Source organism: Mus musculus, chromosome 17 (genome assembly GCF_000001635.26).
Source record: "Mus musculus strain C57BL/6J chromosome 17, GRCm38.p6 C57BL/6J".
Taxonomy (NCBI): Eukaryota; Metazoa; Chordata; class Mammalia; order Rodentia; family Muridae; genus Mus; species Mus musculus.
Genome location: NC_000083.6, coordinates 69,597,884 through 69,609,572, shown reverse-complemented (window position 1 = coordinate 69,609,572; position 11,689 = coordinate 69,597,884).

Below are 11,689 nucleotides of genomic sequence, written 5' to 3'. Positions count from 1 at the left end.
TATAATAGTCAGAGCTGGAAAGAAGCCAGATGCCCCTTAACAGAGGAATGGATACAGAAAATGTGGTACATTTACACAATGGAGTACTACTCAACTAGTAAAAACAATGAATTTATGAAATTCTTGGGCAAATGGATGTATCTGGAGGATATCATCCTTAGTGAGGTAACCCAATCACAAAAGAAGTCATTAGATATGCACTCACTGATAAGTGGATATTAGCCCAGAAATTCAGAATACCCAAGATGCAATTCACAAAACACATGAAACTCATGAAGAAGGAAGACCAAAGTGTGGATACTTCGATCCTTCTTAGAAGGGGTAACAAAACACCCATGGAAGGAGTTACAGAGACAAAGTGTAGAGCAGAGACTGCCCCACCTGGGGATCCATCCCACATACAATCACCAAACCCAGACAGTATTGTGGATGTCAACAAGTGCTTGCTGACAGGAACCTGATATAGCTGTCTCCGGAGAGGCTCTGCCAGTGCCTGACAAATACAGAAATAGATACTCACAGCCATCCATTGGACAAAGCACAGGGTCCCCAGTAATGGAGCTAAAGAAAGGACCCAAGGAGTTGAAGGAGTTTGCATCCCCATAGGAGGAACAATATTATGAAGTAACCTGTACCCCCAAAGCTTCCAGAGACTAAACCACCAACCAAAGAGCACACATGGTGGGACTCATGGCTCTAGCTGCATATGTAGCAGAGGATGGCCTAGTCGAATATCAATGGGAGGTGATGCCCTTTGTCCTATGGAGGCTGTATGTCCCAGTGTAGGGGAATGTCAGGGCCAGGAAGTTAGAGTGGATGGGTTGGGGAGAAGGGGAAAGAGGGAGGGGGATATGGGGAGGGGGTTTTCGGAGGGGAAACCAGGAAAGAGGATAACATTTGAAATGTAAATAAAGAAAATATCCACCAGGCATGGTGGCACACGCCTTTAATCTCAGCACTCCGGGAGGCAGAGGCAGGCAGATTTCTGAGTTAGAGGCCAGCCTGGTCTACAGAGTTCCAGGACAGCCAGGGCTATACAGAGAAACCCTATCTTGAAAAAAAAAAAACAAAAAGAGAAGGAAAGAAAGAGAGGGAGAGAAAGAGAGAGAGAGAGAGAGAGAGAGAGAGAGAGAGAGAGAGAGAGAGAGAGAGAAGAGAGAGGGAGGGAGGGAGGGAGGGAGGGAGGGAGGGAGGAAGGAAGGAAGGAAGGAAGGAAGGAAGGAAGGAAGGAAGGAAGGAAAGGAAGGAAGGAAGGAAGGAAGGAAGGAAAGAAAGAAAGAAAGAAAGAAAGAAAGAAAGAAAGAAAGAAAGAAAGAAAGAAAGAAAGAAAGAAAGAAAGAAAGAGAAAAAAGAAAATATCCAATTTTTTAAAAGGTGGGCTAATAAAAAAAGTGTTGCTCAGTGGAAATGGGAGGAATATAAAATAGAGTAAATACTCAAAATTCATTATATATGTACAGCATTGTCAAAAATAATAATGTGCATATCTATATTAATCCTGTTTTTAAAGCATACATTATTTATCATTTATACATGGCATGTCTTTAGGGTTTAGGAACTAACGCTGAGGGCATGATTGACTGTAGCATACAAAATCCTGATGTACCAGGAAGCAGGAGAAAGGAGCAACGCTGAGCTATGGATCAGTTCAGCTAAGCCTAGGCGCTGACATCCTGAAGCGAGGCCCTTGAGGAACTTGCTGTTCCCAGACTGCCAGGAAGAGTGCCACCTTCTCACTTGCTGAAGGATTTCATTTTCTCACCTTTCAGAGCTGCTATAGGCTCCATTTGCTCGGTTCTCTTTTGTCTGTTTTCAATTCTTCTACAAACTTGGAAGTTTGGGTATCTTAGAAAGTAGATCTGCAATGGCAAGCAATGTCCTGTGTCCTCAGTTTACAAGGCTACCTCCTTTGCACTGTCCCATGTCCTCAGTTTAACAGGCTGCCTCCATGCCATGCTGATGTGTGAAGACACCTACCCAGCTCGTCTGTTCTTGTCGGATATAAGAGTTTAGACTCTGCAATCTGTATTTCGAACAATTATACTGCAGATAAATCTCATGCTGTTCTATTACTAACATGTCCAGTTGTAACTGTGGGGTTTTTTTTTCTAGGCCCATACAACTTTTAATAAGTACACTCGCTTTTATTAAGTTATCAATTCCCAATTTGATGGCAGAGTGGCAAGGTAATGTGTACTATGAGATAGTGGTCCTGTGAGATAAGCTTTACCTGCAAGACTGTGGCCTTTGAAGCTTGTGTAAAACTGTTGGGAGGCAAGTACATCACAGGGTATCTCCTTTGTGTCAGATAGAGGGCAGTGTACATTCTTTTCACAATTCAGGTACACCATCTTTGAAGGAGAGAACGAGCCTTAACCAGAAGCCTAAGCCTTGGTCTTAGATGTTCTAGGCTCCAGGACCACTGTGGCAAACACAAATCTGTACCTGTGGATGTTCTTATAAATGACCTAATTTAAGGTATGTAGATAGAGTAACCAGAGTGACTTTAAACACTAAGTCCACTGACTGGGCCTAGGATTTGAGTTTAAGAGCATTGTGTAAAATATTGAGCAACAGAGTATCACAATTTTTAAAAAATTATCTCAATTCTTTATATTTTACCCCCCCCCAAAAATGGGCCCAGGGGGGGCAACATACTTTTATGTAAAACACAACTGTGTGAGTTCTGGTTAAGACGTCACCAACGAGATTGCAAAGATAGATAGATAGATAGATAGATAGATAGATAGATAGATGGGTGGATGGATGGATGGATGGATGGATGGATGGATAGGTGGGTGGGTGGGTGGGTGGGTGGGTGGGTGGGTGGGTGGATGGATGGATGGATGGATGGATGGATGGATGGATGGATGGAAGGACGGACGGACAGACAGACAGACAGGACAAACACTGAAGCCACCCAAGGACTTTTCAGAGCTTATAAACGATCCAGAAGACCAGGGCCGTCTTCTGAGGGCTCCTGAATCAGAGTCTGAAACTGCGGGATCCTCCGGTAGTACTATGTCCAATTTTCTGAGGAACCGCCAGACTGATTTCCAGAGTGGTTGTACAAGCTGACTCTTGATTCTGTACATTAAAATTCTCCCCCACTATTTCTGATGCCTGTGCAACTTTTTTAAAAAAAAAAAAACCTTGACCTAAGCCTTGTTATTGGAAAACAAACTGAAGAAATGTCTTTCTTTATTCACTTATTTTATTTTAGTACAGCATCCCCTTGTACCACAGGCTAACCTCAAACTCACGCTGTAGCCGAGAAGGGTCTTAATTTCTGACTGTCCTGCATCGCTTCCTACATACTGAGATTGCAGGCGTGTACCATCTTAAAAGCATCGTAAAAGGGCAGCGGAGTGAGTGGAGACTAGTGCGGCGTGCATGCTAAGCAAGCACTGCACCATTGAACCACATTCCCAACCTCCAAAGCATTTACATGCAAAACAAACTCTCAGCACATCAGGCATCTGTACAACGGAAGGAGACATTTTAAGCAGGTGCTTCCCGTGGTAATTTGTCACCAAACTCAGAGGCGAGGCCTCAGCACCATTTCCAGGTGAGCACACAAGCGCATCTTCCCTCTGCTACCCTTTCCACTAACTGCTCTGCTCACCACCCCCTATTATCAAAGCTAGCCTCTTTTAATGGCAGCCAACATAATTTCTGGCTGGTGTCCACAATCTATACGGAGCCATTCCAGACAGTTCAGGTTGATGCTGGCCTCTGCCCTGACGTGCCGTCTCAATGCTCCTGAAATTTCTGAAAAATCTGTGTCCTCTTGCCTTACAGGGCCCTTTAGGACATCCATCCTGGCCTTGGTTACTATAACAGCTAATAACTTTGCAGTTCCTCTAATTAATTCTGAAGCACGGCCCTGGGATTTGCCTAGTGTGGCTGAGCTGGTAAGTTGTGCTTAACGTGTTCTCCTCTGTGATAGACTCAGTAATGAAGCTGTGAACGCAAAGCAACCTAACCTACATTTGCTACCCACGGGGCCAGTGTGTTGGGGAAACGAAAAGACGAGGACAAAGATTGTAACCACAAAGACAACTTCTCAACGTGTCACTTCCTCTCAGGCCAAATAATAACCCTATTGATCCTTTCAAGAACCGTAAGGCAAAATTACTTTTCAATGTCGCAAAGGTGGAAACCGGACGTGTGACGTTACCGCACACTGATTCGTGCCCTCACGCCAGGTCCCAAGCCTCCGCACATTTCCTTTACCGAAATTTCAGAGCGTTGTGCTGCTTTTATAACAAGCAGGGTCTCCCACCTGTTTGTATTGCCATGATTTCCCAGGTCTTTCGGGCCAGCTGATCAGCTGTGTGAGCAGTGGGTGTCTCATCGACGCAGCTACACACCTCTGCATCGACACTGTACCTGAGCAAGTCGCAGAGAGGTACCGATTCACTTCATTACTTCATGGCAATGACCTTGACCCCGCCACTCCACTTCTGAACTAAGCCTGTAATTAAACTTGAGCACGGACACGTCATTTCTCTTTACAGTCCCAGGAAAGGTCTTGATCTTCAGTTTACTGTAAACAGTTGGGTATTCATAGTTCCCAGCATGCTCAAAAGAATGGACAAATGTTGCCAGCTTCCAGCATCCCTAAAAAGCAAGAAAGGATGGCAGAATGCTGTACTTCACCCGGGGTGGTGCCGCCCCCTAAAGGAGACTTATGGGATGTACAGACTGTTTTTCTGATAACCACTGCAGTATTATCAGTATTTAATAATGACAGTGACTAGGCTGTACATGCGCGATGGAGTACACATTTATTCTCCTATGCCAAATTGAACAATTAGTACACATCAAAGGTGTAAATATTTGGACCTAAAGCCATAGAACAGTTTACATTTCAAAATAAAGTGGTTTATTTTTTGCAGTTTAAAAACTATAAACCAAATTCCAAGGATACAGCAACAAGGTTTTTTGGTTTTTGGTTTGTTTCATTGTGGTGTTTTGTTGTTGTTGTTGTTGTTGTTGTTGTTGTTGTTGTTGTTGCTGCTGTTGTTGTTGTTGTTGTTCTTCTTCTTCTTCTTCTTCTTCTTGTTACTGTTGTTTGGTTTCCTTTTGTTTCTGTTTATTTTTTATTTTGTTTATTTATTTTTGTTTGCTTTGTTTTGTTTGTTTGTTTGTTTTGTCTTTCTGTATAGTCTTGGCTGTCCTGAAACTCTCTCTGAAGGCCAGGCTAGCTTCAAACTCACAGAGATCTGGCTGCCTCTGCATCCTGAGTGTTGGGATGAAAGGTGTGCGCCACCACGTCTGACTTCGTTTGTTTGTTTGTTTGTTTGCTTGCTTGCTTAAGTTATTTTTATTTGCTGGAAACCTTGGCAGGAATTTGTTGCTAATTCAGAATATGACAATTATGATCACCGAACCAGCTTTATCAGTCTTGCTTTTTTGGAGTGCTATATTTCGTAACTGTATATATGGGCTTTATCATTAATGCCTTCTCTAAACTATACAAAGGAAGATGCCTATACATTGTCATATTAAAACACTACAATGCATGGCCTCTCTGTTCTGTGGTGATTTAAATATGGTGTTCCCCATAGTCTCTGGCATTTGAATACTTGTCCCTCACTTAGTGACATCCTTTGAGAAGACTTAGGAGGTATGCATGCCTTGCTGGAGAAAGTCTGTCACTAGGGGATGTGATCCCCAGGGTTCCCCAGCCTAGAAGTACTGTGCAACATGCAACTCTGGTCCAAGAGCCCAGACTGCATCTCAAGTTGGCAGCAGGACTTGGCAGCATCATCCACATAGAACTGACTTTGTGTGCATAAAAGATGCCAGATTAAATGGGTCATGGAGGGCTCACTCTCTCACACTCTCATGCTTTCAAAGAGTAACTGAATTCAGGGATGTATAGTAGGCACTGGGATCATGAAGCATTCTCTCTCTGTGTGTGTCTCTCTCTCTCTGTGTCTCTCTCTGTGTATCTCTCTCTCTGTGTCTCTCTCTGTGTATCTCTCTCTGTGTCTCTCTCTGTCTCTGTCTCTCTCTGTCTCTCTCTCTGACTCTCTCTCTGTCTTTCTCTCTGTCTCTGTCTCTGTCTCTCTCTCTGTCTCTGTCTCTCTCTCTGTCTCTGTCTCTCTCTCTCTTTCTCTCTGAAGCAGCAAGCACAGGGCCTACATGGGTCTACACTAGGTTCTATCTATCTATCTATCTATCTATCTCTATCTATCTATCTATCTATTTTTTTATCTATGTATGGGACTCGTGAATGTGTGACTGAGTGGGTATCTGTTTCTTGTGTCTTCTCTCTCTCTCTCTCTCCCAGGGTTTCAGAGAATAACTGAAGCTAGGCAATGATGATAGAGTAGAAGTCCTGCCTGTTTGAAGTTGAGAAGATAAAGCCCACGTTGCAATGGAAACTCCAGGAAGTTATAGTTACTAGGGTCATGTGAAGTTTATCAAGGAAACAAGCAGACATGGATTAGAGCTGACCCAAGAAAGGGGCTGTAGGATTAGAGCTGACCCAAGAAAGGGGCTGTATATGCTGCTTACAGAAAAGCTTAATGGATGAATCTACAGGAGCCCTTTGGAGACCCATATGATTCATCAAGATGGTCATGGACCTGCATGATTCAAGGTTTGCCTGCTGAGTTTCAGTCTAGCTTTCATCTGATTGTTCCTTCCTGTGGCCCTATTCATTCCCACTCCAAATGAAAATGTTTGTTTGCCATGTGCCATTTTATATTGAAAGTACATAGCTTGTTTTTAAATGTTAGAGAAACTCAGTTAAAAGATTCCACTAAGGAGGTGTCTCGGTTGTTAAGAGCACTTGTTCTTGACAAAGAGTCAGGTCTAGTTCCTTGCACCAAGATGTTGGCTCAAAACTACCCGTTACTCCAGTTCCAAGAAATATGTCACCCTCTTCTGATTTCCATGGGCACTAGACACAGGTGTTACACATACACACATGCAGATAGAAAGTTCATACATATAACAAAGGAATAAATCTTAGAGATATCTTTTTGCCTCAAATGAGAATTGAGCCTTGAACATTTATTTTTGCATTTATTTCCTTTTACTGAGAATAGAATTTTTTCTTTAATATAATATATCCTAATTAGTGTCTCTTCTCCCTACTCCTCCCAGTCCCCCACACTCTCCAATCCAATCCATTCCCTTTCAAAAATCTCTCACCATAAAAAGTAAAGACTTCTAAGACATTAAAAAAAAACAACATAACAAAACAAAATATAAGAAGATGAATCAAAGGCCGTCACACTCAAGTTTGACAAGGCAAACAAAAAGAAGGAGAAGAGCCCCAAGAAAAGGCAGAATAAACAGATACCCACTCAGTCACACATTCCCGAGTCCCATACAGAGAGAGAGAGAGAGAGAGAGAGAGAGAGAGAGAGAGAGAGAACCTAGTGTAGACCCATGTAGACCTGTGCTTGCTGCTTCAGTCTCTATGAGACCATATGACCTTTGCTTAGTTGACTTAGAGTCTTGCTCTCCTAATATCCTCCCTCCACTCTGGCTCTTATACTCTTTCTGATTTCTCTTCTTAAGGGTTTTCTGAGATTGAAGGGCAGGGATTTGATGGGGATATCACATTTAGAGCCTTGTATTCCAAGGTTTTTGTCTCTCTGCATGATGTCTGGCTGTGGGTCTCTGCATTTGTTCCCATCTGCTGTAAGGTGAAGCTCATCTGACCATGGCTCAGTAAGGCACTAAGCCTATGAGTATAGCCGAATACCATTTGAAGTCCTTTCATTTCTATCTTTTTAAAGAACAGAAGTATTTTTGTTTACCCTACATCTCTGGGTGATCTACTCTCTGGTTCTTCATCAGCTAAGCAGTGTCAGATATGAGCTTCATCTCAGGGAGTGGGTCTTACCTCAAATCAGACATTGGTTGGTTACTCCTACAAGCTTCATGCCACCATTGCCCTAGCATAGTTTGCAGGCAGGCATTAGAACATAGGGATAAAGATTCTATGTAGGTACCTGCTTAACCTCTCCATGTTCAATAAATTGTGTGGGTATTGTCTTTAGCAATGGGCATTGCAGACAGTTTGTGGAAAGCAACCTATTGTCTTGGCAACTGCCTGAGTTGTTTGGGAATTTCAATTTAACCCCTTTTGCCATCAACTCAATCAGATATCACCTGGTCTGGGTATTGAAAGCTTTGTTTGGTGACAAAACAAATGGCCAGATGGGACTCTGTCTACCTCATTATTTTGAGACTTCATTTGGATTGTCTTCTATATTTTAGAAAGTTTCCACTGCACAATACCGTTCCTCAAATGCTCAATTCTAGACACCTCTCCCCATATTTCCTCCCATGATCCTATTTCTTCTCTCCTCCCCTTACTGATCCTCTCATCCCACACCCACCCCTGTGCTCCAGTCCACCCATAAATTCCTCTCCTGGGGAGATCCACGTTTCTCCCCTAGTCCCTTCCTCTACATTAACCTCTATGATTTTACAGATTGTAAATTGATTATCATTCATTTAGCAGCTAATAACCACATGTAAGTGGGACTTGGGATTTTTAAATAATGTTGGAAATATTAACGTGGGACTGTAGGGACTTTTGACATTATGAGATGACCAAGAGCTTAGAGATAAGGAGGAGAGAATTGTGACTCAAACGTAACACGTTTGAGGTGTCATGTTGACAAGAGGTAGACTTGTGATGATTAGAGTTACCAAACTCAGAAGATCTTGGATCACCAAAGAGACACATCTCTGGGAAAGCCTGACGTCTGAGAAAGGTTATCTAGATTAAGTTAATTGAGGTATGAAGACCTGCCCTATGTAGGCAGCTCAACTCCATGAGTTGAGATAGATCTTCGGTGTAAGAATGAGGAAGTAAGGCAAGTGCTAGAATACACGTCTCTTTGCTTCTAATTGTAGGCACACTCTGTCCGTCAGCCCCATATTTCCATTGACTAGACCTAACAGAGATGCTATTACTGTTGTATGATCCTTCTTCTGAAAACATAAGTATATAAGAACTTGAAACACTGACTGGCCTCTGTCTGAACTGGCCATCGGACCTCTGGTAGCCACATGAGAAAACATGGCGAGCACCTGTGAATGGTCAGGATGTGCTTCTGCACATCTCGTCATGTTTGGGTACCTCAGAGTGTGGGAACCACGTGCTCTTCACTATTTATAGCCGTTACTTCTGTCCCATATGCTTCTCACAACTGCTGCTACATAGGTACAGCAGGTATATTCTGGAGCAGAGCTGTGTTTAAATATACTTGTAGGAAGAAATCAAAATATTTAATATCTTACCCAAATACAGTGTTTATATTTACTGATCAGGAAAGAAGAAAATAGATGGGCTGGTAGGTTTACCAAAACACAGTTGAGACACAGCAGCACATCATATATGTAAAACATTAGGAATAGTTTAACATCATCTGAGATGGCAAACTAAGGTCAGCTACTTTTCAAAATTAATCTTCCTCATAACCAAACCTCTGAATTCTGCGCTGTGTTTCAATTTAGAGGAAAAAAAGGCAGAAAGAAGCTGAATCCACTGAGATTGCATAGAGATCAGCAGCAATAATTTTACCTCACATTTGTCAAGTGATCAAAATGTCAAGAAGGGGGAGGGGGTGAGGAGTAGAAACAAACCATTTGTGTCACTGTTACAGTGGCATTGAAGACCCATTAAGGAAAGCTATTTCCTCCTGGCCAAAAGAAATGTTTATATCTGGTTGTCTATAAAATAACAGACTCTGTTCATCTGAGTTATAAACATAACTTCGTGTGTTTTCATTATTTCTTGCATGACACAAATGTAATTCTACCTCCCAGTGTTTCTGTATTAACTCAGCCTGAGGTGCCCCTTAAACCATATACTGGATTCAATTTTACCAAGAAATATTCCAGGTTATGTGTCTCTGTGTGAAAAGGTTTCTGGGGATATATCAGAGGAATGCAGTCTGAGAAAGAGAAGGAACAAGATCAACTGTTGTACAAGCATCTCAGTGTGGACCAACATCACCTACCTGAAACCCTGTACACAACTATGTGCACCTGTTCACATGCATAGTTCTAGGGCTAGGAGCAACATGGAGGCAGGTAGACCAATGATCCTAGTCTAACCAAAAGACAACCTCCCTTCCAAATGCGTAAGAAGTACTCGGTTTTCAGCGCATGGTTACAGTCCTCGGCACACACGCCTTGGTTCTGTGTGTGCTGGGGAAGTGTGAATTCTGTCAACTCAGGATGGGATCCTCTAAAAATGCAAAAGTGGGGATTTCAAGCATTTCTCATATCTTCTACTTTACCAGTTCTTTGTTTCCTTGTTCTTAAGTGTAGAGTTGCTATGTTGCCACATTTTTCAGTTCTCTCCAGTGTCCCCACTCTCCACACCCATGCACAGTTACGTACAATAAAAATTACCATATTAGATTCAAAACAGAAGACCAATTATATGCTATTTATAAAAGGTCAAAGCTTTAAGAATGTAAACATAAAGGGGTGAGGGAAGAAAGCTGGGAAGACTGTGTCACTATCACAAGAAATTGATTTCAGGAGAAGAATTGTTACAGGGGACAAAAAAATGGACATTACAGAAGTCATAACATGAGTTAGAAAATATCTTAAGGGGAAGGAAAATTAAAACGTGGAAATTTGTTGAATGCAACTAAATGCTTAGAAGAAAATGTATAGCAATTAATTTTACATTAAGAGGGTATGACTTACATCATCTGATTCTCTTCTTTGAGAAGATAAATAAAATTAGGGGAGAATTACATCCAAAGCAACTGGAAGGAAAGAAATAATAGACATGGGAGGATAATTTAAATTGGAAAAATTTTACACACACACACGCCTCCACCACCAGCGCCACTACCAACAACAACATCGAGTTCTATTTATATTCCTCCAAATGTCACATGTCCCCCATGGATCCTGCCTCAGAACATTCATCTGTCTCAGCTGACATCACTCTGCCAATCGGGCCAAATCTGCGAAAGTAGCAAGAACCCCACAGCACACCACCAGGACCTTTTAATGTATTTTTCTCTATGGAGTCCTGATAAATTCAGCTCAACTATGCATTGTAAGGTATACCTGCCTGTTGTTAACTAAGAATCCTTCATCACATGCCCTTTCACATGCTTGCTTTAGCAGAACATCCTTTCTCCTACGTCTGCTTCAGTGAAATGTTCCTTCATGAGTCTGCCTTAGCCTTTCACCTATATCCACTTCAGGAAAACACTCCTTCCCATGTCAGACCCAGCAAAAACCCGTCCAGCACAACTGACTCTCCAAAGAACCAGTTAGTTTCCACTTCAGATCTCTCTCCACCTCCCTCTCCCTCCCCCTCCCCCTCCTCCCTCCCCCTCCCCCTCCTCCTCTCCCTCTCCCTCCCCATCCCCCTCTTCTCTCCCACCCCTCCCTCTCTCTCTCTCTCTCACACACACACATGAGTAGAAGGGGACTACTGGGAAAATAAAACTGTCAAAATGAACAATGAATCCCATTATTGTATATAATTAATATATGCCCATAAAAGGTTTTAGAATACTGCCTTAGCCATTTTGAGACTCAATTCACAAGTATTAACCACTTAATCAATGCTGTATAACCACGACACCATTCACTTCAAATACTTCCTACCGCCCCACCCCTGATAACCACCAGTCTAGATACGTTCTTTGTATATGATGATGGCTTAGACAAAAGT